This window comes from Phyllobates terribilis, unplaced genomic scaffold (assembly GCF_046119375.1).
Source record: "Phyllobates terribilis strain yellow unplaced genomic scaffold, ASM4611937v1 Scaffold_8__6_contigs__length_399053987, whole genome shotgun sequence".
NCBI lineage: Eukaryota > Metazoa > Chordata > Amphibia > Anura > Dendrobatidae > Phyllobates > Phyllobates terribilis.
In genome coordinates, this window is record NW_027362768.1 from 366,938,843 (window position 1) to 366,962,771 (window position 23,929).

Consider the following 23,929-nt stretch of genomic DNA (forward strand, 5'->3'; position numbering starts at 1 on the left):
TTTGAGTGTGACCTCTTTTTCTCCTATACATTTATCTATCCATCTATCTTTCTATCCCTTTATCCATCTCTCTATCTTTCCATCTATCTCTCTATCTTTCCATCTATCTCTCTATCTTTCCATCTATCTCTCTTTCTATCCATCTATCTCTCTATCCATCTATCTCTCTATCCATCTATCTCTCTATCCATCTATCTCTCTATCCATCTATCTCTCTATCCATCTATCTTTCTATCCATCATCTTTCTATCTTTATTTCTATCATCTATCGACTTGAGAAAGGCTCACACTTTGGGCCGAAACATTGTGCTCCTTTAGCATGGAATAAATTGTTTTCATTTTCTTTACTATGCTTTGAGTGCGACCTCTTTTTCTCCTATCTATCTATCTATCTATCTATCTATCTATCTATCTATCTATCTATCTATCTATCCCTCTATCTATCTATTATATATCCCTCTATCTATCCCTCTATCTATCCCTCTATCTATCCCTCTATCTATCCCTCTATTATCTATCCCTCTATCTATCTATCTATCTATCTATCTATCTTTCTATCTTTCTATCTATCGATCATCTCTCCATCTTTCTGTGAATATATCCCATATCTCTCCATCTTCCATCAGTCCTATTATCTGCGTCTCTCCCTTCTTTCTATCCCATTTCTATCTATTTTCCATCCTTCTTTGGTTTTATCACATTTCTTAGCTGTCGGTTTGATTGTCAGCTCTTCAGACGAGGATGTATCCATCTTTGCGGTGTATATTGTGGGCACAAGTCTCGAGAAGGAGAATACAGTGGCAGGTAGTAAAGCTTCTGCACGCCTGTCCTTGGCGGTCGTTGAGTGGCTAATGACGGTAGACTGGCAGCCGCGCTCCGGTCGCGACACTTCACAAATGTGGAGATCCGGAGAGGGCGATTCGTAAATGTTAATCACTGTTTAATTGCATCTGAAATGCGGCGTGTCCTGAGCGGTGCAGACTGGTACAAGGCACCTGCCCCGCAGACGAGGCCACCACTGGCCACTGTATGCAATGACGTAATTGCCTGCGGATGTCAGAGCATGCTGGGAGTTGTAGTTACACAGCAGCACCACTCTAATTGTGCACAGGACTGGGCTCTCACTGTGGCAATCTTAAAGGGCTTATCTCTCTCCACCATAAAGGCCTACCCAAAATAAGCCAATCACAGCTATAGTTTGCATGAAAAACTAGCATTCTCTTGCTCTGCTGCGCCTCCGCAGGGGAAACACGGTATTACATGAAGCAAATTGAATTCAATGTCTTGGGTCCTCCAGAGAGAGATGTTCACAGGGAACACACTATCAATAATGTCCTCATAAGGGGGAGAAGCCCTGGATGAGGATCACCTCTCACCAACCGTATATGGGGGGAGGAGGTAAACAATAGATATTGGTGTATGAGGGTCTCGGAAACCATGAAGACGGTGTCCTTGAGTTGTTCTTTTCTGCGTTGTTGTACAGTATTACATTTCTTTCAGTGCCCAGTCTCCCATCTTTCTGCTACTCTTGTGTCGGTCTTCACTGCATTCTGGCTTTATATTCATGAACCTTGAGCAGTGCGATCTATCCTGCTCATATAGACGATTGTGTATTTCCACTATTCTGTTTGTAGGCGCCGGTCACTCAGGTGGATGAGATTTTCCTGGTTTTTACACCTCCAGCGCGCGGAGTGTTGTGTAAATCTCACTATGATTAATGTAAATGGTGACGTGTTTGAGAAACAGAAATCATGACAAGTCTGTGACGGCACGTGAATAACTATCAGGGCGATGACGGTACAGACGCCAGCATTGGGATGCTACAATATGGCGGTATTCCAACAGCGTAACGAAGATCTCCTGCCGAACGATGCGTCTCCACGGTAACAGACTTCAAACAAACCCTGAATGTAGTCAGATCTTGCAGCCGCGCGTTACTTCACCTCATCCATCTCCTCTCCATTTGTAATGTCTCTGGGTTATCTAGAAGGAGGGGAAGAGGGACATTAGGAATTGTAGTCTGTAACCGAGTCAACACATAAACTTGCATTGAAGCTGCAGACACAAAACGGTAGCCTTTTTTTTTTTTTTTTTATGTTTGCAATTAGTATATACACCCTGTATAATCTCAGCGTGATGGCGCGTCATCCATGATGACATCACATCAGATTCTCTGCATTAACAAAAAATCTGCGAGCTGTGCTATAAAAAGGGCTGGGGTTCATTTATACTCCGCCCCAAAGTGGGTATTTTGGAGACCTTCGCTGTCATTGAGGGTGTCAAAAGGGTGGGTATTAAATGCCCTAATTTTGCAATTAAAGCAACCCACAACCAGGAGCCACTAAGCTCCCCCCCCCCCACTGCAGCATGGACCCTTTCTATAATGGCCCCTCTTAATGCTGCCCCTTGACCTGCTGTAACCCTGCGATTAATAATGCCATTCCATTTCATCTAATTGCCTCTCCAGTTTTAATTGGACGCCGGCCCTTTTAATGTTTGTTCGTTCCCGCTTTCAAGCCTTTTCTGTGCTCAGAAGAAGCGATGAACATCTGCAAGCGGCAATAGTCTGTCTGCTCATCAGGAGCGCTGTGCTGCCGAACACCGTGACGTCACAGCAGCCACTTCTAACACTCACACATTCAATCAAACATTTTTTTTTGGAAGTCGTCAACCGTGTAGTGATGTATACCGCCATTATCTCATCCGCATAAACCAGAAGGGGCACATTACTGAGGGCTGGTGAATCTCTTATATACTGGTACATAGGGGGCAGTATTATAGTAGTTATATTCTTGTACATAGGGGCAGTATTATGGTAGTTATATTCTTGTACACAGGGGCAGTATTATAGTAGTTATATTCTTATACATAGGGGCAGTATTATAGTAGTTATATTCTTGTAGATAGGAGCAGTATTATAGTAGTTATATTCTTGTACATATGAGCAGTATTATAGTAGTTATATTCTTGTACACAGGGGCAGTATTATAGTAGTTATATTCTTATACATAGGGGCAGTATTATAGTAGTTATATTCTTGTACATAGGGGGCAGTATTATAGTAGTTATATTCCTGTACATAGGAGCAGTATTATAGTAGTTATATTCTTGTACATAGGAGCAGTATTATGGTAGTTATATTCTTGTACATAGGAGACAGTATTATAGTAGATATATTCTTGTACATAGGGGCAGTATTATAGTAGTTATATTCTTGTACATAGGGGGCAGTATTATAGTAGTTATATTCCTGTACATAGGGGCAGTATTATAGTAGTTATATTCTTGTACATAGGGGCAGTATTATAGTAGTTATATTCTTGTACATAGGGGCAGTATTATAGTAGTTATATTCTTGTACATAGGGAGCAGTATTATAGTAGTTATATTCTTGTACATAGGGAGCAGTATTATAGTAGTTATATTCTTGTACATAGGGGTAGTATTATAGTAGTTATATTCTTGTACATAGGGAGCAGTATTATAGTAGTTATATTCTTGTACATAGGAGCAGTATTATAGTAGTTATATTCTTGTACATAGGAGCAGTATTATAGTAGTTATATTCTTGTACATAGGGGCAGTATTATAGTAGTTATATTCTTGTACATAGGAGCAGTATTATAGTAGTTATATTCTTGTACATAGCGGCAGTATTATAGTGGTTATATTCTTGTACATAGGGGGCAGTATTATAGTAGTTATATTCCTGTACATAGGGGCAGTATTATAGTAGTTATATTCTTGTACATAGGGGCAGTATTATTGTAGTTATATTCTTGTACATAGGGGCAGTATTATAGTAGTTATATTCTTGTACATAGGGAGCAGTATTATAGTAGTTATATTCTTGTACATAGGGGTAGTATTATAGTAGTTATATTCTTGTACATAGTAGCAGTATTATAGTAGTTATATTCTTGTATATAGGAGCAGTATTATAGTAGTTATATTCTTGTACATAGGGGACAGTATTATAGTAGTTATATTCTTGTACTTAGGGAGCAGTATTATAATAGTTATATTCTTGTACATTGGAGCAGTATTATAGTAGTTGTATTCTTGTACATAGGAGCAGTATTATAGTAGTTATATTCTTGTACATATGGGGCCGTATTATAGTAGTTATATTCTTGTATATAGGGGCAGTATTATAGTAGTTATATTCTTGAACATAGGAGCAGTATTATAGTAGTTATATTTTTTTTACATAGGGGACAGTATTATAGTAGTTATATTCTTGTATATAGGAGCAGTATTATAGTAGTTATATTCTTGTACATAGGGGGCAGTATTATAGTAGTTATATTCTTGTACATAGGGGGCAGTATTATAGTAGTTATATTCTTGTACATAGGAGCAGTATTATAGTAGTTATATTCTTGTATATAGGGGTAGTATTATAGTAGTTATATTCTTGTTCATAGGGGTAGTATTATAGTAGTTATATTCTTGTACATAGGAGCAGTATTATAGTAGTTATATTCTTGTACATAGGGGTAGTATTATAGTACTTATATTCTTGTACATAGGAGCAGTATTATAGTAGTTATATTCTTGTACATAGGGGTAGTATTATAGTAGTTATATTCTTGTACATAGGAGCAGTATTATAGTAGTTATATTCTTGTACATAGGGGTAGTATTATAGTAGTTATATTCTTGTACATAGGAGCAGTATTATAGTAGTTATATTCTTGTATATAGGAGCAGTATTATATTAGTTATATTCTTGTACATAGGGGACAGTATTATAGTAGTTATATTCTTGTACAGTACAGACCAAAAGTTTGGACACACCTTCTCATTTAAAGATTTTTTTTGTATTTTCTTGACTATGAAAATTGTACATTCACACTGAAGGCATCAAAACTATGAATTAACACATGTGGAATTATATACTTAACAAAAAAGTGTGAAACAACTGAAAATGTCTTATATTCTAGGTTCTTCAAAGTAGCCACCTTTTGCTTTGATGACTGCTTTGCACACTCTTGGCATTCTCTTGATGAGCTTCAAGAGGTAGTCACCGGAAATGGTCTTCCAACAATCTTGAAGGAGTTCCCAGAGATGCTTAGCACTTGTTGGCCCTTTTGCCTTCACTCTGCGGTCCAGCTCACCCCAAACCATCTCGATTGGGTTCAGGTCTGGTGACTGTGGAGGCCAGGTCATCTGGCGTAGCCCCCCATCACTCTCCTTCTTGGTCAAATAGCCCTTACACAGCCTGGAGGTGTGTTTGGGGTCATTGTCCTGTTGAAAAATAAATGATGGTCCAACTAAACGCAAACCGGATGGAATAGCATGCCGCTGCAAGATGCTGTGGTAGCCATGCTGGTTCAGTATGCCTTCAATTTTGAATAAATCCCCAACAGTGTCACCAGCAAAGCACCCCCACACCATCACACCTCCTCCTCCATGCTTCACGGTGGGAACCAGGCATGTAGAGTCCATCCGTTCACCTTTTCTGCGTCGCACAAAGACACGGTGGTTGGAACCAAAGATCTCAAATTTGGACTCATCAGACCAAAGCACAGATTTCTTGTACATAGGTGGCAGTATTATAGTAGTTATATTCTTGTACATAGGGAGCAGTATTATAGTAGTTATATTCTTGTACATAGGAGCAGTATTATAGTAGTTATATTCTTGTACATAGGGAGCAGTATTATAGTAGTTATATTCTTGTACATAGGAGCAGTATTATAGTAGTTATATTCTTGTACATAGGGGGCAGTATTATAGTAGTTATATTCTTGTACACAGGGGGCAGTATTATAGTAGTTATATTCTTGTACATAGGGAGCAGTATTATAGTAGTTATATTCTTGTACATAGGAGCAGTATTATAGTAGTTATATTCTTGTACATAGGGGGCAGTATTATAGTAGTTATATTCTTGTACATAGGAGCAGTATTATAGTAGTTATATTCTTGTACATAGGGAGCAGTATTATAGTAGTTATATTCTTGTACATAGGAGCAGTATTATAGTAGTTATATTCTTGTACATAGGGGGCAGTATTATAGTAGTTATATTCTTGTACATAGGGGGCAGTATTATAGTAGTTATATTCTTGTACATAGGAGCAGTATTATAGTAGTTATATTCTTGTACATAGGGGGCAGTATTATAGTAGTTATATTCTTGTACATAGGGGGCATGATTACAGTAAGTATGTAATTGTTCATGGAGAGCAGCATTATTAGAGGAAATATGTAAATGTCTTTCGTTTCCTTGTACCTTAGAGATATTTATTGCGCACGTGATGTAAATATCTAATGTAACTGGAATTGCTCTTTAATTTCCATCCCTCTCCCCACCACCTTATTAATGGACACAGCCATGGACTATTACAATACAACCTCCTGGTGAATCAATGAGGCCGTATGTGTGTTGAATTCCAATCCCCCTCCGCTCTCTGTCAGGCACACGGCTTTTCAGCACAGACACATTTATCGTTATGTAATTTATCTGCATAATTTATATGTATATGACGGTATGTATAATTTATATCGTGTTTCGCTGCTTGTCAGTTTAAAGCCTTAAAGTGCCATTTTAAAATGTGCACACCGGAGTTAGCAAGCGCTCACTTACCATTGCTTCTGTCTGCTCAGATAATGCAATCATGACCCTAACAAGCTCTGGGCTCCGGAGATTGGCCACCACCGTCTTAGCCGCAGCCTTGGTGGCAGCGCGCCATTTTTCAGAAATATTGTCAATCTATTGAGATGGACATGTTTTTTCCAAATCATAATTGACAATTAATTACTAATTGTCCTTCGGGTTCATGTAGATGATGTTGTGAAGTCTACTGACCCTTTATGTTAGAAAATCGAATGTGCATTGGTTTTATTATGGACCCATGTACCGCCATAGGGTGCCTTTATTATACCGTCATAATAAAGCATGCAATGGAGTTTAGAACGATCTGTCTATAATGTGTCAAATTCTCCCATTGATTTCCATCTATTTGCTGAAAATGAGTTCAGTGCATTCCTTGCAGCATTAAAAAATTATCTCTACATGGAAACCATCAACAAGTATGTCAGGTTCTGCTGATAGACCTTATTGATCATAACTCGGTCAGATCAACTATCAATTCAATTTAAAGCTGCTTAGTCCCATTTTGCACCCGAGGTACTATATGTAGACACATTAAAAAAAGTCAGCTCCATCAACAGCAACTTGCTAATGGTTTTCTGGCAGCAATAGCATTTTCTTCTGTCTGCACATTAAAGCTCTTGTAAAGTTTGTGCACAACCTTCATCTGCTAACCATGCTATAATCAAGATAATGTAATTTTTTTTGTCTTGCACAAACCGGATCCATCAACAGTAGCTTGCTTATAGTTTCCTGGCAGCAACAGAATTTTATCCTGCAGTTTAGAGAATTTGTGAAATATGTACATAACCTTTATCTGATACTATGTATATTGCAACACTTGGCTGTAAGATATTACAAACTGCACTGAACATGTTAGATCCATCAACAGTAGCTTGCTAGTAGTTTCCTGGCAGCAGCATGATTTTTTTTCTGTACATTAGAATACAGGTGACGTGTGCATACTCTTTATTTTCTACCCCTGTAGATATTCACACAAGATATTACACACCTTATATTAGTTGCATTGAATGTGTAAGATCCATCAACAGTAGCTTGCTTTTATTTCCTGGCAGCAACCGGATTTTTTTTCTCTGAAGATTTGGAGAATTTGTGAAGTGTGTACATAATCTGACAATGTCCACTCATAATATCTTGCAGCGACTATCTGCAAACTTCATATTGTTTGTGTACAATAAATTGGATCCACCAACAGTAGCTTGTTAATAGTTTCCTGGCAGCAAGAGGATTTTCTTCTGCACATTACAGTACTTGTAAAGTTTGTATATAACCTTCATCTTGTGCACATTCTGTAATCAAGATTATGCACACTCTGCATATATTGCCTCCAATATATTACAACCTTCATATTGCTTGTGTTGCACAAACCAGATCCATCAACAGTAGCTTGCTAATAGGTTCTTGGCAGCAACAGGATTTTTTTTCCTGCAAATTTGGAGCATTTGTGAAATGTGTACATAATCTGATAATATCCACTCCATAATATCTTGCAGTGAATATCTGCAATCTTCATATTGTTTGTGTTTATCAAATCAGATCCATCAACAGTAGCTTGTTAATAGTTTCCTTAATAGGAGTCTTTCTTACGGCACATTAGAGAGAAGTGAGTAATAAAACCTTTATCTGCTATCCTCACTATAATCCAGATATGCCATATTACATATTCTTTGCAATGAACATTACATTTGTCATCTAAGCAAGTATATCAGAATAGCAGATTCAGATCTGTCAACAGCAGCTTGCTGATTGTAGCCGGACTTTTTTTTTTTCTTTTAACACACGGTGACATTACCTTTCTATATTCAGGGCAGAGAATCTTAACCGTTCATATGAGCAAAGTGTGGGCTGTAGTTTGGCAGTCAAACACAGTTTAGTAATGACAGATCTGTCAACAGCAGCTTGTTGGTAGTTTCTATGTGTCTTTTTTTTCCTGTTCTGTGTAGTATCGATGTGGTGTATACATAATCTTACTCCTTCGATCAGCCAGGGACCGTACGTGCCGTTTATATTGGCCGGGAAGAGTAGAAACATTCTTATTTGTTTGCGTTAAGCAGCAGTTCACGAGGAACACAAGCGACTGCACGAGCCAAGGAAAGCGCCGCCTGCGATTCAGTGCGGTGGCATCTTTATATTCAGGGCAGAGAATTTTAAACATTCATATGAGCAATGCCAGCCAGATGGTAGTCAGCGCTGAACATGAGCACGGGATACGCACGTGCTTCGTGTCCACTACAGTTTGCGTTTTACTCCTGCCCACCCCACATCATGCTGCACACATTTCCATCCTGCCTGCCTTGTACTTACAATGGCCAAGATCCCACCGGGGCAGATTATCCAGACCCTCGAGGGTTAAACTTTAATTGATGGAATCGCAGATGATCATTGCCTCTTGATCTCTGGGCCACGGGGAATTGGATTAACCCTTAAGAGCTCTAACAAACCCAGTTTTATCCGAATCTGGGAAAGCTGGGTGACGTTCAGTACAGCTGCCGTTTCAAGTCAATGGTCAGTTTACTTTCTTGTAATACAGTCGCCTTTTAGGGAGCAATATCTGAACCCAGTGGGGTTCCATTAAGTTGTGCCTAGATCCCTATAGAGTTCTATAATAACAGCAGTCATATTGATTATCACCCAGCTCTCCCGGAGCCCTGAGCGGCTTGATTATGCAGTGATATAAGCGATTGCATTACTATTCAAGCTCCATAGCAACTTATGACTTGTCATGTCTCGGAATATGATCTTGCACAAGATTGCACTCACGTTAAATGGATGCAATTTGGGCTAAAAGTCATTTTTTTGCAATTGGGTTCCATTAATAATATTGGACCGTTCACCTTCTATAGCCTCTGTGCCGCACTATCTATTGCTGGGTGCAGAACGAGTTAACTGACAATCCGTCAGTGAGCTCGCTATGCTGGTATGACATTGAATTTGTAACTCTCCTTTATTTCTGAGCTCCTCTCATCTGATTTATGACCACAGTCTAGATCATAATTGACCTTTACAGACTTGTTGTTTCCTTGTACATTCAAATGCCAATTTTTTTTAATAAAACCCAATTGCAAAAAAAGATTTTTTTAGCCCAAAATACATGCATTTAAGTAAAAAAAACAAACAAACAACAAAGTCCTAAATGGTGGTCAATCCCTTCAAGGCGACTTTCCTATCTTGGTTGTCACTCAAAAAAAAAACGGTGAACAGAAGGCGTCAAGTCAAGGACTTTCAGGGGAAACATTCTCTTCAACGATCTAGTAAATCTGCAGAGTCTCGTGCTTCTGTCGGACCTGAGGGCTTGTGTAGTAATTGTCCTTCCTTTGAGAGCGGAGATAACGGATCCTTATCTCTCTCTGGGATGGATTATTTAGACTGGGAAGGGGGCGCCGCATCAGATCCTTATTTTTTTCTTTATTGTAGAGGAAGCAGATTAGCCATTGCCGGGAGAAAGAAGTGAGACAGCGCGGCCGCTGAGCGCTATACGGCGAACGCTCTGCGGCTCCGGTTCTGTTCTGGCAGCTAATTGGGATTGCAGTGCAATTAGCAGCATTAAGTGACAGGCGCTTCCCCCTCCCCCCTCTCAGGAGCCGTAATAATACACTTCTATGCCGCATTTTAATCAGGTCCAATATGGACATCAGACCCCCGGCTGCCGGGTGCTCATTGACACTAATTGGACACATGACATTCTGGCAAGTAGTCGGGCTGCGGAGGACTGTGGCTCCTCGGAGAATGACAAGTCGTGTAATTGATTTGATACCTGATAATGTCAGAATTTGTGTTACAATGTCGCCCTCTATAATTTCGTTGCCCAGTTGTATTGCGGGTTGTGTAACGTTATACCCTCTGCCGTGTCCTTCACAGTATTGGGGGAATGTCTGGTCTTCGTGGATGCAGCCTGATGAACTTGAAAGTGCATTTTGTCTTCTTGAAGGTCAAGCCGGAGTCTAGCGATCATATCGGGCCATGGATTGTGATGAAGCTCCTGGATGCCAATGCGAAATCTGTAACAGCCCCTACTTGCCTTGTGGACCCTATAACACCAGTGTCCTGTTATGTGGCAGAGCTCTGGTGCAACGCCTACCTCTGCACCCCCTGTAATCAGAATTGCCAACTTGTCGGTAAACCCCTCCCGGGAGGGCACCGCGCTGCTTTCAGGGAGGAATTGTCAACACCCACAACATGTCAAGTTTTCCAGGAGTTTGGGAATTCTCTACTTTTTCCAGCAACCTGAATGTTCCAAGTACACCATATTTTACGCCAGCCCTACAAAACAGATCTTAAAGTGGAACCATGGTTTTACTTTTTATTACATAAAGCTATAGTACACGGGAAAATAAGCAACTTTGCAATATATCTTATCAAAGAAATCTGCTTTTTTTTCTCCTCCCAGACTGAACTTTCACTCTCGATTCAAGGATAAAATGTGTTTTCAATGAAGACAGATTCTACCCGGAAAGGGAGAAAGAAGCAGATTTCTCTTATAAGAGATATTACAAAGTTGCTTATTTTCAAGTGTACTATTGATTTATGTAATAAAAATTAAAACGACGGTTACTCTTTAACCCCTTCAACACATACGACGTAAACTGCATCTTTCCCAGCACATGATGGCTGTTTTAATCAGCCATCATCTGCTTTTAACAGCTGTGGATGGAGTGGAGCTCTTAACCTATTAAATGCCACTGTCAATCTCTTAACATCCGCTGGCAGGGGAACGCATTATTCAATGATCCAATCAGCACACCTGTGACGTGATTGCGGGGCGCCAATGGATGGTCATGACAGCTGGGAGTCTGCTGAAGACCCCCGCGCCTGTCATTACGATCCTCCTGTGAATGCCGGCCCGTGGCTGGCATTCATAGGAGATGGTGGTTTTCTCTAAACATTGCAGTGCTGAAGACAATCGCAGCTTCAAGTCCCTTAAAGGGACTATTAAATACAGTAAAAAGTGAAAAAGTAAAAAAAAAAAAAAAACACAAATAACGCAAGTTCAGATCACCACCCTTTTTGCCCCATTAAAAATAAAACAATTAAATATATATATATATATATATATATATACATATATATATATATATATATATATATATATATATATATAAACAATACGCATATTTAGTATCATTGCATTCAAAAATGTCCGGTCTATCAAAACATAAAATAAATTAATCCGATCAGTAAACAGCATAACGGAAAAAAAACCATCTAAATGTCAAAATGATGGTTTTTTGGCCTCAGCCACATTGTAATAAAATGCAATAAGAGGCGATCAAAACATTGTATCTACCCCAAAATAGTAACCGTAAAAATGTCAGCTCAGGGCACAAAAAGAAGCCCTCAGATTCTGAAAAATGAAAACCTCTCGAAAAATGGCAACAAAAGCAACATTTTTATTTTTCTTACAAATATCTGATTTTTTTTACACCATTTAAATAAAAAATAAAAAAAACTGTACATGTTTGGTATTTGTGTACTTTCACTGACCTGGGGAATCATATCGCCAAGTCAGTTTTACCATATAGTAAGCATGGTAAATAAAAAAAAAATAATAATAATAAAAAAAAAAAACAATTGTGAAATTGCCATTGTTTTGCAATTTCAACGCACTTGGAACTTTTTTCCCGTTTTCTAGTACACAATGTGTCATTCAAAAGTACAACTTGTCCCTCGAAAAACAAGCCCTCTTATGGCTATATGGATGGAAAAATAAAAAAAAGTTATGACTCTTGGAAGAATGGGAGGAAAACAGAAAAAAAAAAAAAAAAGATTGGGGCCATGTCATGAAGGGGTTAAAGGAGGAGGATTTATGCAAATTTTCTCCAAAGTAGTCAGGGATGCCTATAGCCATACTTCCCAACCATCTTATTTGTAGGCCACTATTAATCCTCATCACTAATGAGCCCAGAAACTCTTGCGGAACCTCCCAGAATCGCCAACTTTTGGCCTCTTTTACAGTTTACGTCACACGACTATCCTGGGGGATAGTGGATCGATGCATTTAGGGGCTCCAGTAATTTTAATTTGTTCTCTATGGACAATCCCTAATTGTCATTGTTACACATTTTGCATTTGACCCTTCAGCTCGACCAGTGGTCATTCTGCCCAGAAGAGCGGAGTGAAGGCTTCCATCAAGCACCATGCATGGTATGATGGTGGGACTATGTGATGCATTTTTCTGCCATTTTGTCCTCCAATATTTATCCACACATGGCAGGAAAGATGTTATTTTCTTCCTGTCATTTTGATGCTGACAAGTTAATTTGTACCCTTGGGACACCAGGAAGGACTGGGTCGGGGGTCTGGCAGTCTACGACACACGATTAAAACTCTTCTCCGGAGAATTGTAGTTAACATTTTATAAATTGCTTCGCTATAGGTGATTGACCCTTCCTGCAAGAGAAAAACTCCACCGTGGTATCTTGAATTTGGCAATTTCTAAGCCCTATCTGCCTAATGCTGGCTTCTTTCATGCTTCACTTAAATGGTGCATTCGATTAATTCTTATCGGTTTAGTCTTATTATAGAAGGGAAATGGAAATATTCCTGTCTCAGGTGAACGATCTTACGGGTGGTGAAAGAAAGAAAAGAAAGGAAGAAAGAGGGTTTTTTTTTCTTTGAAATGGGAACGATTCCATTGCTAAAGCATCTGATCCAAAAATACTCATAGATATTGGGGGATTCCATTAATGGGGCCAAAAACATTTCTAGACATTAGGGGGATTTCATTCGTGGGGCCAAAAATTCTTCTAGACATTGAGGGTATTTCATTCATGGGGCCAAAAATTCTAGACATTGGAAGGATTTCATTCATGGGGCCAAAAACATTTCTAGACATTGGGGGGATTTCATCCGTGGAGCCAAAAAACTCTTTTAGATATTGGGGAGGGTTCATTAGTAGGATTAAAACATTACTAGACATTGGGGCATCTCATTAATGGGGTTAAAAACACTCCTAGACGTTGCAGGATTTCATTCATGGGGCCAAAAACATTCGTAGACATTGGAGGATTTCATTAATGAACAAAAACACTTCTTGATATCCGCATGACTATTAATGAGATTCCCCCCAATGACTAGGAAAGACCATTTCTCCAGCAAAACATTTTTTCATCACACCATTCATCGTAGGATATCTCAGGGTCAAGAGCAAAGAACAAATCTGATCAAACAATAATAGCCCTTAATATGAGGCCGTATTGGAGATTTCATATTAGACCCATTTTCTTTGGTGATGGTTCAAAATACCCCATCACTTAGTCATCCAATAACCTTCTATCTTACATGAGATTGAAGGGGACCCTTGGGGTGGTCCATTAGTGGTTGTCACCGCCCATGAGGAACCATGACGAACAATGGTAAGTTTAACCTGAGCTTCTCCTTCCTCCCCTGAGGAGCCTCAACCATGGAACATGGCGGGGGTTACTGTTGAGGACTTGACCTTTGTAAAGATCTGGTCACTCATTTCAATATATTTCCTATATTTATAATTTATCTTTTAATTCAGACCACCATCAGTCTAGGATTTTCTTTTGGTTATGGGATTTTGACTTTTTGCTTTTTTTTTCCCATCTTCTTGGGTCTCCTGCCAGTTCATCTGATCGGAGAAGATATATCATGTTAGGACGGCACAGATACAAGATGCTGCCTGCCTCCATGGTGCAGATATTTGTTTTGCCGTTAGTCACACGCCGGTTCCCAGTCTCTGTGTCTGCCTTGGTTGCTGTTACTAAGGACGTCTTGCATGAGATAAGGAGGAAGTTTCCAGTGGATCATCTTCTGTTCGCCTTGCCTTGGGAATTTCATAATGAACTCATTATGGAAGTGTTCAGATGAGACCTGACACGGGAACCTGATTAACAGTTTGCACATTTATGGGATTTATATACTCGCTGATGTCTCTGGTTGTGCCTTTGTCATAGTGATCACTTTGTATCCTCCGGCTGGGCCGAGACCAAGTGTCTGTGAAGACCTAATGAAGATTTATCGAAAAATTATATATATTTTTTAAATAACATAATAGGAAATATGCGGGATATTTGGCCGTCCCATGAGGGACATAAGAGTGGGTTCCCTTTCTAATTCACCCTTGAAAAACATTATAGCCCCCCATGGAGGCCTAACGGGAAGCATATAGTCCATATTTACCAACAACGGGACATTCAAGCTCCGCATGATCGAAATGCCCAGTACCACCCACTATTTTGGGTGGTGGTTGCATAATTTCTGCACCTTAGGTATAACCTAGACCCCAAGACAAAATCAGTAAATGGGCCCCAACCATGATGTCTTATGTGGTGCAACGGCTTTCAGGTCCCCTCATGTACCTGGGCACAGGTACACCAGCTACTTCTGCGCTTCCTTAAAGCTATTTTACTTGTGCCCCAATAACCCTTGCCCTGGATATTACAAAATTGAGAATCCAAATTGTTGTGCTGAAAGGTTTTTATTTTTTTTTAGCAAATCAAAATAATATACTGTGATGTTTCGGATAATACAGTAGAGGATCTTCATAAGACACATGGACATGTAAATGGAAGGAGACGAAGCAGAGAATCCACGCTAAAGGACGAGCGACAGCTGTCATTATGTATGGTGTGGGAGCTGCCATACTATGGGGGCATGCGCTGACTAACAGTCATACACACCTTTAAACAGGACCTGTCACTTGCCATAAGTATATTTTTTACCTGGTGTTGATGCCGCTGTTCTCCAATCTCTTCCTGTTGTTCCTGCTCCTCGCCGTTCCTGAGATATGACCTCCTTGGGGTTAGCCAAGTGGGCATAGTCCCAATCTCTTTTCGTGGGCGTATTCAGAAGAACAATGCCCAGTTGGCTATGAAGACCAGATATATATAGAGGGGGGGAAAATTTGTCAGACTAGATGAGGGCATCTGTGAACTGCAGAGCCGACATTTCTAGAGGAGTATCCTATGTAGCCTATCTTCACTTCCCAACAGCGATCAGTGGAGCGATGATGGCGGACCTCATCGTCCATGGTGTTTAGTACCGTGGTATACAGCGGTCAGGTTAGTATATTTTGTATGTTTATAACAGGGATATTCTAGGCGTGTTTTAGAGAGAGCCATCAGGGAGAGGGGGCACCACAGTGAATTATCAGGGTGCCAACCTACCTCTGTGGTTAGGAAGGGTCAGGAGTGTAGAGGTGTGGATCAGTGAAAGAACTAACAAGTGTCCATCACCAGTCAATCGCCTATAGTGCTAAAGGTTCATAACCAGCACCCCAAAAAAATTTGGGATACACTGACTGCTGGAATACTAGAACACCTCTAAGTATTATTTTTTTCGGGATAATGTAGCTGTGTGATTTATAGTTGCTACTCTGACTGCTGGAATATCACAATATGTGGTGCTAAGTCCTACTACTCGTGTATTATTGCAGCAATCAGGTGTACTGTTGCTGCTTACGGGTGTACTATTGTTGATTTGGGGTTACTGTTACTGTTGCTGCCTGTCCTGTTGTTGTTTTCGGGTGTATTGCTGCTTTCGGCTGTCCTTTTGCTGCTTTCGGCTGTCCTTTTGCTGCTATCGGCTGTCCTGTTGCTGCTATCGGCTGTCCTGTTGCTGCTATCGGCTGTCCTGTTGCTGCTATCGGCTGTCCTGTTGCTGTTATCGGCTGTCCTGTTGCTGCTTTCGGCTGTCCTGTTGCTGCTTTCGGCTGTCCTGTTGCTGCTTTTGGGTGCACTGTTGCTGCTTTTGGGTGCACTGTTGCTGCCTTTGGGTGCACTGTTGCTGCCTTTGGGTGCACTGTTGCTGCTTTTGGGTGCACTGTTGCTGCTTTCGGGTGCACTGTTGCTGCTTTTGGATGTATTGTTGCTCTCCTACATCAGTTTATTAATGGCTGGCTGGGATATCGCTGTATATGCTGCTAGTTTAGCCTCTAAGTACTATCATGTCTCTTAGACAACACTATCTTGTGATTTATCATTACGCTCAGTGCATTAATCTGTTACCTATTAGTATACTATTCCTGGTACTTGTCAGTGTGTATAATATATGTGATCTGTATTTGTGCAATAGGCTCTTTTTTTTTTATTATAAACACTTGTTAGAGTAGAATAACACTTGTTTTTATATTTACAGGGTTGGGATTTTTCTAGTGTTATCTTCCATATTTTTGGTCTGGCAAACTATACTAGTTAGTTGTATGTATGAATGCTAGTCAGAACTTGTACCCCTACACACTAGTTACCACATATCCCCTTTGTCATTCTCAATAAACAATCTGTACCCACCAGCCCCAATGAGTCCACAAGAGTCCGTCGTAGTCCCAAAACTAAATAATGCTTCCTCTAAAGTACCCCCTGCTATTTCCTTTCTTAGTTCATTGGTTGAATATTATCACTAGGGGATGTAAATTTTATTCAGGGAAAAGGATTGCCGCTTAGGACCCACTCTCAAATTACCAAGTGAACTTAAAGAGGATCTGTCATCATGTGAAAATTGTCCAGTTTTTTCTTTTATTTTATTCTCGCTGCTCCCTTGAACATGCCGCTTTTTGTTTTTCTTAAATCCGCCATACGGTTCCAAAGATATAGGCCTTTCTATTTAGTGATCATTCTATTGTCTCTGTGAAGTGGGTGTGGCTCACTGGATCCTCTTGGGCGTGTCTCTTGGCTGCTTTGCATAATTACCTTGTGAGCCACGCCCCCTAAAAGGAACATAAAGAAGCCCATATCTCTGGAACCGTAAGGCGGATTGTAAAAAAATAAAAAAGAGAATACTCAGGGGAGCCGTGGGAATAATATAAGAGCAAGACTTAGCAACTTTTCACTCATTGACAGACACTCTTTAAAGCAACATTCTCATACAAGTCAGCTATTCTTTTCACTGGGTGCCATGTAATACGGCATTTCACCTGCAGTGGTCACTGATGAGCACCTCTTATAACCTCCCAAGAGGCTAAAGGAACTAAACCTGCGACAATCGACCAGTCTTGGTGATTAATCTAACACACAGGAAGACCCCTTTAAGGGTAGATCTTTGCCTTAATAGCTGTACTAATGTGCCTAGTGTATTGTAGGCTCTCCTGTTGCCTTCTTAAGTTCTTTACCTTTAAGAGGTGACGGCTGGTAGATATAGGCTAATGCCTGTCCTTACATGAACTCTCTCTGTGCTTATAATGACTTCGCTTGCGGTTGCCGTGGTAAAAAAAGAAGAAAAAAAAATCTGCATTACAGAGCGAGTAATATGGGAGCACGGGCCCAGCGCCCTGCACCCTGCGCCACCGTCTGATTATCTCCGCAATTAAAACCTGCGGGTAATTAATGATCATCGTGAAAATAATTAGTAGTGTTTTCATATCTAATAGCCGGTTCCTAAACCCCCCGATGCCCTTTAAATGGAAAATGAATACATATATTTAAAAAACTTCTATATACATATATACAGAAGTGTGCAAAAGTTTTAGGCAGATGTGGAAAAAATGCTGATGTAAAATCGCATCAATGTTTGATGTGATCTTTGGGAAAGCATCAATTCTTATAGGTTGTTTCAATCATCTGGGCATTTAACCCCATTACGGCCAATGGCACCTGAGGCATCTAAGGGGTTTAAAAGAAAAACTGTAACCTCTACAACACAACTGCTGGGATCCTAATGAGCTTTTATAGCAGCTGATTGGCTGCAGCTCATCTTGTGCCAAATAATCGTGACCTCTGCAGCCAGTCAGAGATTAACTGCAGTGGTTTGTGTGAGGTTCTTGCATAATGAGCAGATTAATGATGACCGGGAAGGGAGTAAAGGGAGTATGACTTAATAGCACAGTATACAGTAAGCTCCTCCTAGTGGTGATTGCATGACTTTACGTCTATGCTGAGGATTTGGAGCTCTGTATCAGCAAAAGAGGTGCAGTCACTATAAATGTAAATCCCTACTCCTCATACCTCAACCAACTCCACAGAGACCAAGTGCTCTACCGTATAAGACGAGGGGGTTCCCTTTGAATATAAGACATATACAAGGTCCTTGATAAGTTGTCGCGTTCTAGAACGCTGTTTTTCACTCTTAACTGGAGTCTGATTAACTAGATCGGCAACTTGCTTGATTGGATTTCTCCGATGACTCCATACTCATAGCTGATCTAGGCCAACAGTACAGCCTTCGAGGGTCCTCACCAGGTCAGATGCCCAGGTTATATCAGCATGGTCCATATCAGTATATAAAAGATGCCCACGTTATACCAGCTGTATGTAAAAAAGTTATATACAGACATTACCCAGGTTATACCAGTTGTACATATAGTATTATATACAGGAGATGCCCAGGTTATACCAGCTGTACATATAACCTTGGCATCTTTTGTATATAATACTATATGTACAGCTGGTATAACCTGAGCATCTTCTGTATATAATTATATATGTACAGCTGGTATAACCTGGGTACTTTGTGTTTATAATTTTATATGTACAGCCGGTATAACCTTGGCATCTTTTGTATATAATACTATATGTACAGCTGGTATAACCTGGGCATCTTCTGTATATAATTATATATGTACAGCTGGTATAACCTGAGTACTTTGTGTTTATAATTTTATATGTACAGCCGGTATAACCTTGGCATCTTTTGTATATAATACTATATGTACAGCTGGTATAACCTGGGCATCTTCTGTATATAATTATATATGTACAGCTGGTATAACCTTGGCGTCTTTTGTATATAATACTATACCAGCTGTACATATAAAATTATATACAGAAAGTACCCAAGTTATACCAGCTGCACATACAAAATTATAAACACAAAGTACCCAGGTTATACCAGCTGTACATATATAATTTTATACAGAAGATGCCCAGGTTATACCAGCTGTATATCATATACAGGAGATACCTAAGTTATACCAGCTGTACATTATATACAGGAGATACCCAGGTTATACCAGCTACACATATAGAATTATATACAGAGGATACCCAGGTTATACCTGCTGTACATGTATAATTATATACAGACGATGCCCAGGTTATACCAGCTGTGCGTAAAGTATTATGCACAGAAGATGCACAGGTTATACCAGCTGTACATATATAATTATATACAGGATATACCCAGGTTATACCAGCTGTACATACATAATTATATACAGGAGATGCTCAGGTTATACCAGCTGTACATATATAATTATATACAGGAGATACCCTGGTTATACCAGCTGTACATGTATAATTATATACAGACGATGCCCAGGTTATACCAGCTGTACATATAGTATTATGCACAGAAGATGCACAGGTTATACCGGCTGTACATATAGAATTATATAAAGAAGATGCCCAGGTTATACCAGCTGTACATATAGAATTATATACAGGAGATGCCCAGGTTATACCAGCTGTACATGTATAATTATATACAGACGATGCCCAGGTTATACTAGCTGTACATATATAATTATATACAGGAGATACCCAGGTTATACCAGCTGTACATATAGTATTATGCACAGAAGATGCACAGGTTATACCGGCTGTACATATATAATTCTATACAGAAGATACCAGGTTATACCAGCTGTACATATAGAATTATATACAGGAGATACCCTGTTATACCAGCTGTACATGTATAATTATATACAGACGATGCCCAGGTTATACCAGCTGTACATATAGTATTATGCACAGAAGATGCACAGGTTATACCAGCTGTACCAGATCACTATATACAAAGAGATGTGAAGGATGTATACTATAAAAGTTTCTCCAAAATGACCGGCCGTAGCTGTGTGTTTGCAACTCTCCGTTCCCAGTTACAAGAGGCAGAGCAGCTCTGAAGCACATACTTCTGCTCCAGCAAGTGTAACACTATTCATAATAAGAAGACACAAACATTGATTACAAGTAAGATTTGTTTTTGGATACTGAGGAGCATTAAATATCGCTCTTGTCATTGAAGTGGACTTGTTTCTTCCGAGCTCCGAATAGAACGTGTGTTTCTGCCTGTAGCTCCGGCTTATAAACCAGCGAGTGCCACTTCAGAAGTGAACGAGCCTCTACCCATCACCCAGATTCTCATACATGATCCCATCTGCGCAGGGCACAGGTGCGCGTCCTAATTACAGACTTTAAAATAGTTACTCATCTAAATAGTCTTGTGTTCATCAAATCCGTGAGGTCCATCCCCAACACATTGACGGCTGCCAAACAATGCGGTAGTGTTACCAAACACAGAGAGCGGGAAGAGAAGTGTGCGCCACCATCACTTCCAGCAATAAACTGTAACGCAGGGATGGCAAACTCAAACACACACAGGGCCAAAATGAAAAACTTGAACAAAGTCACCGGCCAACCAGTATACAGTATAATGGGCCCCACATAGTCCTCCATACAGAATAATGGGCCCCACATAGTCCTCCATACAGAATAATGGGCCCCACATAGTCCTCCATACAGAATAATGGGCCCCACATAGTCCTCCATACAGAATAATGGGCCCCACATAGTCCTCCATACAGAATAATGGCCCCACATAGTCCTCCATACAGTATAATGGGCCCCACATAGTCCTCCATTCAGTATAATGGCCCCACATAGTCCTCCATACAGTATAATGGTCCCACATAGTCCTCCATACAGAATAATGGGCCCCACATAGTCCTCCATACAGAATAATGGGCCCCACATAGTCCTCCATTCAGTATAATGGCCCCACATAGTCCTCCATACAGTATAATGGTCCCACATAGTCCTCCATACAGAATAATGGGCCGCACATAGTCCTCCATACAGAATAATGGGTCCCACATAGTCCTCCATACAGAATAATGGGCCCCGCATAGTCCTCCATACAGTATAATGGGCCCCGCATAGTCCTCCATACAGAATAATGTCCTCACAAAGGGGTGGTGGTTCTACTGTCGCAGGCCAAATGTAATCACCCTGCGGGCCCGATTTGGCCCATGGGCCAGAGTTTAACATGTATGATGTAATGCTATAATGACCATTTACAGTGTGGTTGACAATAGGGGGCAGTGTTATAGTAGTTATATTCTTGTGCATAGGGGGCAGTGTTATAGTAGTTATATTCTTGTACATAGGAGCAGTATTATAGTAGTTATATCCTTGTACATAGGAGCAGTATTATAGTAGTTATATTCTTGTACATAGGGGGCAGTATTATAGTAGATATATTCTTGTACATAGGAGCAGTATTATAGTAGTTATATCCCTGTACATAGGAGCAGTATTATAGTAGTTATATTCTTGTACATAGGGGGCAGTATTATAGTAGATATATTCTTGTACATAGGAGCAGTATTATAGTAGTTATATCCTTGTACATAGGAGCAGTATTATAGTAGTTATATTCTTGTACATAGGGGCAGTATTATAGTAGTTATATTCTTGTACATAGGGGCAGTATTATAGTAGTTATATTCTTGTACATAGGGGCAGTATTATAGTAGTTATATCCTTGTACATAGGGACAGTATTATAGTAGTTATATTCTTGTACATAGGAGCAGTATTATAGTAGTTATATTCTTGTACATAGGGGGCAGTATTATAGTAGATATATTCTTGTACATAGGAGCAGTATTATAGTAGTTATATCCTTGTACATAGGAGCAGTATTATAGTAGTTATATTCTTGTACATAGGGGCAGTATTATAGTAGTTATATTCTTGTACATAGGGGCAGTATTATAGTAGTTATATTCTTGTACATAGGGGCAGTATTATAGTAGTTATATTCTTGTACATAGGGACAGTATTATAGTAGTTATATTCTTGTACATAGGAGCAGTATTATAGTAGTTATATTCTTGTACATAGGAGGTAGTATTATAGCAGTTATATTGTTTTACATAGGGGGCAGTATTATAGTAGTTATATTCTTGTACATAGGGGCAGTATTATAGTAGTTACATTCTTGTACATAGGGGTCAGTATTATAGTAGTTATATTCTTGTACATAGGGGGCAGTATTCTAGTAGTTATATTCTTGTACATAGGGGGCAGTATTATAGTAGATATATTCTTGTACATAGGAGCAGTATTATAGTAGTTATATTCTTGTGCATAGGGGCAGTATTATAGTAGTTATATTCTTGTTCATAGGGACAGTATTATAGTAGTTATATCCTTGTACATAGGAGCAGTATTATAGTAGTTATATCCTTGTACATAGGAGCAGTATTATAGTAGTTATATTCTTGTACATAGGGGGCAGTATTATAGTAGATATATTCTTGTACATAGGAGCAGTATTATAGTAGTTATATCCTTGTACATAGGAGCAGTATTATAGTAGTTATATCCTTGTACATAGGAGCAGTATTATAGTAGTTATATCCTTGTACATAGGAGCAGTATTATAGTAGTTATATTCTTGTACATTGGGGTCAGTATCATAGTAGAGATATTCTTGTACATAGGAGCAGTATTATAGTAGTTATATTCTTGTGCATAGGGGCAGTATTATAGTAGTTATATCCTTGTACATAGGAGCAGTATTATAGTAGTTATATCCTTGTACATAGCAGCAGTATTATAGTAGTTATATTCTTGTACATAGGGGCACTATTATAGTAGATATATTCTTGAACATAGGAGCAGTATTATAGTAGTTATATCCTTGTACATAGGAGCAGTATTATAGTAGTTATATTCTTGTACATAGGGGGCAGTATTATAGTAGATATATTCTTGTACATAGGAGCAGTATTATAGTAGTTATATCCTTGTACATAGGGAGCAGTATTATAGTAGTTATATCCTTGTACATAGCAGCAGTATTATAGTAGTTATATTCTTGTACATAGGGGCACTATTATAGTAGATATATTCTTGAACATAGGAGCAGTATTATAGTAGTTATATCCTTGTACATAGGAGCAGTATTATAGTAGTTATATTCTTGTACATAGGGGGCAGTATTATAGTAGATATATTCTTGTACATAGGAGCAGTATTATAGTAGTTATATCCTTGTACATAGGAGCAGTATTATAGTAGTTATATTCTTGTACATAGGGGCAGTATTAGAGTAGTTATATTCTTGTACATAGGGGCACTATTATAGTAGATATATTCTTGAACATAGGAGCAGTATTATAGTAGTTATATTCCTGTACATAGGGGGCAGTATTATAGTAGTTATAGTCTCGTACATAGGGGGCAGTATTATAGTAGTTATATTCTTGTATATAGGAGCAGTATTATAGTAGTTATATTCTTGTACATAGGGAGCAGTATTATAGTAGTTATATTCTTGTACATAGGGAGCAGTATTATAGTAGTTATATTCTTGTACATAGGAGCAGTATTATAGTAGTTATATT

The 23,929-nt window shown here is 39.3% G+C and overlaps 1 protein-coding gene and 1 long non-coding RNA gene across 4 annotated transcripts in view; one reads left to right on the forward strand and one right to left on the reverse strand.

The window, feature by feature from the left end:
* The window catches only part of LOC141157496 (G-protein coupled receptor 22-like), a 207,592-nt gene that overhangs the window by 1,264 nt on the left and 182,399 nt on the right, over positions 1 to 23,929 (forward strand). The window lies entirely within an intron of this gene.
* LOC141157497 (uncharacterized) overlaps positions 1,419 to 23,929 on the reverse strand; it is a 270,846-nt gene continuing 248,335 nt past the window's right edge. For both annotated transcript variants that reach the window (XR_012247801.1, XR_012247799.1), the window contains one exon: positions 1,419 to 1,983. This is a non-coding gene — a long non-coding RNA (uncharacterized lncRNA). The remainder of the gene's footprint in view (positions 1,984 to 23,929) is intronic.